Here is a 5,641-nt window from a genome sequence, read left to right as displayed (position 1 = left end):
ATGGCTGCATTTGTAATATACATGCATTTAATATTTAAAGAAAACATTTTTTAGTAAAAGATGATTGAGGCGATTAAGGTCTGAGATAAATGCAAAGGTCACTTGTTATGTTCCCTTTTCATAAAGGGAAGGATCATTCTCATCATGGACGACTGTGAGAGATCCAACTGATGCATCTACATCTGAACAGAAGAAAATAAATAAGTGGATTATCAGATAACCACCCAGTTAACTAATGTGACGTTAGAGATGCTCCCTGTTTGCACTCTTCGTTTTGTCTCTCAGGTCTCTGAGCATTCAACAACTTATTCATGTTCTGTGTTCAGTGTTCTCCATCCTCGCTTCAGCTATGGTTATTTTCTTTCACACCCTGCTGTGGACACCATATCCCATTCACCACTATTATTCTGAGTGTGAATGTCTCAAGTGACAGCATTTCTTTTTAGCTTTAGATCAAATCAAGAATAGAATCCACTCAAACACTGTGCAGAAAAACCTGAACAGAAAGAAGTTTCTTTCATTTTCTCTTAATCACGATGGAGAAACATGCAACACCTCGCTGACCTAAACAACAGGGTCAGGACAAAGTGGGAAGGCGACAGCCGGTGTGTACAACAAAGACAGCAGCTGGTCTTTAGGGGCAATGTGTCCACCGTCATGTCTCTGCAGTGACCTAAGACGCCCTTGTGCCTGTTAAGACCATCTCCTGAGCATCGGGCCTGTGTGAGTGTATGTTTATGTCTCCGTGGACCTGATAGAGGTTTGTTCCAAGGAAGTGAAGTCACCGGAGGAGCATATTCACATCTGGTTTCAGCAAGTGTCTCCCCATAAATGATAACTACACAACAAAATCATTGCCGCTAGAAATCATCAATATGTCATTCTGGTGAAGAGATTTTCAAAATGGACACATACCTTCACAATCAGCTGCAGCTGTAGACTGAAAATAACTGTCTGGCATCATGCAGTTGATATTAAATATTACATTAAATTTTGGCAAAATACTGTGTAATTTGTTTAGTTTCCCTTATCTGCTCAAATACTTAACACTGATTTTACAGAAGAAGATGCGCTCGCTTGTCAGGTGGAGCACAGCTCGGTATGGAAATAGCTGTATGTCTTCTTCCTCTCTGGGGCAGCATTTGAAGTTCTGAGAAAATAACCTCATGTCATTAGAGCTAGGCTAAAACTTTGAGCTACAGATTGAAAGATGTGGGTATTTATGGTGTGGGAGACACTGATTTTGACAGTAACTACCTCATAGTTTCTGTGGTTGTAAGATGGTGTGTTCACCCATTACAAAAATGTATGTGAACTTGACAGGATCTCTCACATTGGACTGATTCTTACATTAGACACTATGCTAAAAATTTGTTTTTGACAAGTGCCTCCATATCTTACAGACAATTACTGACAACTGGTACTCTGCAGATGTCACCACCAGTGATTGCAGTCCACACATTACCTTTGATCAGTCCTCTGCTTCAGGGTTTAGTAAGTCCTGCAGGGAAAGGGGTGGTGCCCTGGAGGGGTATTTGCTTAAAGCCCACTTTATGGCTTTGATGCTTTTTCCAGAGCTGACCTGGGCCTGAGATCAGAACAGGAATGAGAGCAGCACCAGTAAGGTGCTTAGGCTGCTTCCTAGCATCAGAGTCTTTCATACCTTTGGCAGGTTGAGTAGATGTAGCAGTTTATGTCTTGATGACACACTTTCATATGCCTTTCACATGTGAACTAAAGCTGGGGTCACACACATAACATGCATGTAGAAGATGCAACAGTTCATGTTGCTGCCCCATGTCCAGAAATACTTCACATGCAACAGAGACTTGCAAGCAATCAGTCAAGGCATTTCCTGCATTATTTTCATTCAGCTGCCCAGTTGACTGCGTGCCCTTTGATGCTGAGCACATACTGTTCATTGTATTAATGCTGATTGTAGCTTACCTTTAAAGGTAAAGGCCCGGGGCTATCTGAATCCTGATCTGTGGTCAAGGGTAACTTCTGCTCTGAGCTATCGCTTCAATGTGCCGTGACACTGTAATGGGTTCGGTCCCAGCATGGACCAAAGAGCTGTTTGTGGCCAACGTTGAAGATTACACTTGGCTGCTATACCATTCTCTCATAGCAGCCAGCGCAGATCCCAGAGGCTTTCAGAACCAAGATGTTTATCTGCCCTGTACCCAAACAAACAAGACGTGCGTCACTGAACAGAACCCTGAAATGATAATCTTTCTTTTGTTGCTGCGTTTATGGCGAGAAGACTATCTCATCTCCTCTGTTTACAACTTTCACTGTGTGTGTGTGAGAGAGAGGGAGAGAGAGAGCAACATAAAATAAGGACTGAATAAGGACAGCCATTGTGAAAGTGTCAAAGAGAAAAAGACAAAGCGACAGAAATAGAAACGAAGGCTGAGGGAGGTGTGGACAAAGCTGCCAGCTTTACTGCAAAGCATTTTGGCACTGATTCTGACAACATCAGTTTAGCAGCACAGCTCGGCAATTTGTGGGAAAAGACAAATGAAACTAATGGTTTAACCCCCAAATACGTCACTGATTAAAAACCATAACAACAATAATAAATATAGCCGCTACCGAGGATGAACCGCGTCGCCGGCCGCTTCACCGGGAGCCCTTCAAAAGACTGCAGGACTCAGAGCCGGGAAGCCGAGGTGGAGGATTAGTTCAGGTGGAGGATTAGTTCAGGTGGAGGATTAGTTCAGGTCAATGTGCGTTTAAGAGACAGACAGCGAAACACTTTACATCTCCATAGTAACCACAGCAGCAGTAGTAAACACAGACACACATATTAAGACATTAACAAACATATTCAGCCACACACACCATTGCACACACCCGTGGACACACGCAGACCAGCAAACCTACACATTTATTGTCTTAAATGAGCATTTGACAGGACTACCAAAGCTGAGGTGGGGGATTTTATAAATCACTCCAGAGGCTACAGTTGGGACCGAAACGACATTTTTCACAACGTCACAGTGAAAAAGAGTCTTGTCTCTCAGAAAACCACATGGTTTATTCAATACCAAGGTCAAAGCGTGTTTCCAGTCACCTCACTGGGAGCCTTTTAGATGAGAGGAGAATTTGCACCAGGTGAGAAAGGTGAGGTGTGGGATTTTGTTAACTGCTGCAGAGGGGACATCTCTGTGGCCACAGTGATACAGACACATACAGACACATACAGACACATACAGACACACATACAGACACACATACAGACACATACAGACACATACAGACACATACAGGCACATACAGACACATACAGACACATACAGACACATACAGACACACATACAGACACATACAGACACATACAGACACACATACAGACACATACAGACACATACAGACACACATACAGACACATACAGGCACATACAGACACATACAGACACACATACAGACACATACAGACACACATACAGACACATACAGGCACATACAGACACATACAGACACATACAGACACACATACAGACACATACAGGCACATACAGACACATACAGACACATACAGACACATACAGACACATACAGACACACATACAGACACATACAGACACATACAGACACACATACAGACACATACAGACACATACAGACACATACAGACACACATACAGACACATACAGACACACATACAGACACATACAGACACACATACAGACACATACAGACACATACAGACACACATACAGACACATACAGACACACATACAGACACATACAGACACATACAGACACATACAGACACATACAGACACACATACAGACACATACAGGCACATACAGACACATACAGACACATACAGACACACATACAGACACATACAGACACATACAGACACATACAGACACACATACAGACACATACAGACACATACAGACACACATACAGACACATACAGACATACAGACACATACAGACACACATACAGACACATACAGGCACATACAGACACATACAGACACATACAAACACATACAGACACACATACAGACACATACAGACACACATACAGACATACAGACACATACAGGCACATACAGACACATACAGACACATACAGACACATACAGACACATACAGACACATACAGACACATACAGACACACAGACACATACAGACACACATACAGACATATACAGGCACATACAGACACATACAGACACACAGACACATACAGACACACATACAGACACATACAGACACATACAGACACATACAGACACATACAGATACAAATACAGACAGAAATGCAGGATGGCAGCAGCAGGCATTTATTCAGTAAGTTTATCTTTCAGTATACATCTGTCTAAAATACAGTGGTGGTGTGGAAAATATTGCATAGGTCCAATTGGCTTATTTGATCAGGCAACTACAACATATGCATTTTCCGACGCATCCCCACGTCATGGTGGGGTGTGGGTCAACACTAGACGCTGCCTAAAGCAGCCCCACACTCTTATTTGTCCCTTGGCCGTTGAGCAATTATAATAGTCACCGTGACCTTGGGTTAGGGTTCTCGGACCTAATAAAGGACATGAAAGAGCAGGTGTGTGTCAGTTCTGATGTGCGTTTGATTCACAGTTTCATTAAGTTCCTTGTTTTCCACGCAGTAATTCCCAGGTGGGAAACAGCTTCAAAACCACAGGCTTAATTACGAGCATGTGGCCGTGCGCAGCGGCCAAAGCGCACTTGTCTCTTCCAGGCCGGTCCTTTATGGTTAGAAGTCCTGGACGGGATTTTGCAGCACGTCCATCGGAGGAGCACTTTTACGTCTGCAGATCAGTGAATGAAGGCACCACACACGCTGAAGAAGGAAAACCCGAACACGTCCTTCTAAACAAAATCCAGATTTCAACTGTTTAGTGACTTTGTTGTTCTTATTGCATTTTTCCTTAGTGATTTTGATTTTCTGAAGGATCAGCCCTTCTTGTCAAACCCTTCAACCCTCTTGAATTGTCGCATGAACAATGAGGCTGATCTGGATCTGACAGGCGCGGCTATTCAGCCCGAAGAAACCAAACCGAGACCGTCAGCTGGGAGAGAGGCGCCGCGGGCAGACTGGCAGAAGGTCCTGACAGGGTCTCTCACCTCTGAATATGGACTGTCTGCTTTTCTTCATTACTTAGGAAGCCTAGCAAACACAATGATGGTATTACTGAATGAGCTTTTCTATGATGAGCTGTAAACATGTTCAGCTGACGTGGTCACTGTAAACTATAAACTAACAGACAATTTAATGTGTTTTGGAATTCATTCTGAAATATTCAGATTTTCGTTTTTAACATAGAATACACAGAACATTACACTCTGACTTTAGGTCTAGGATTTCGATTTCCACCTGCTATGTGCAGTGAAGGTGCAGTTTAAACAGCTCCGTGCCACAGAGAATCCTTTGTGATGAACCCCATGATTACATAAGTAGAATCTGTTCCTCTTTTTTTGGCCTCTGACGAAAATTGGAGTATCTGTACGATTGGAAATGTAACGAAAATTAACTTGATGGCGCTTTAATCTCGAAATCATTCATTTTCGAGTCTATGCGTAATTTACCCTCCATATAAATGCATCCATTAATCAGGATGTTGTCCTTTCAAATGTGTCT

The sequence above is a fragment of the Mastacembelus armatus genome, chromosome 21 (assembly GCF_900324485.2).
Source record: "Mastacembelus armatus chromosome 21, fMasArm1.2, whole genome shotgun sequence".
In the NCBI taxonomy this organism is placed as follows: Eukaryota; Metazoa; Chordata; class Actinopteri; order Synbranchiformes; family Mastacembelidae; genus Mastacembelus; species Mastacembelus armatus.
This window is presented reverse-complemented; position numbering follows the sequence as displayed.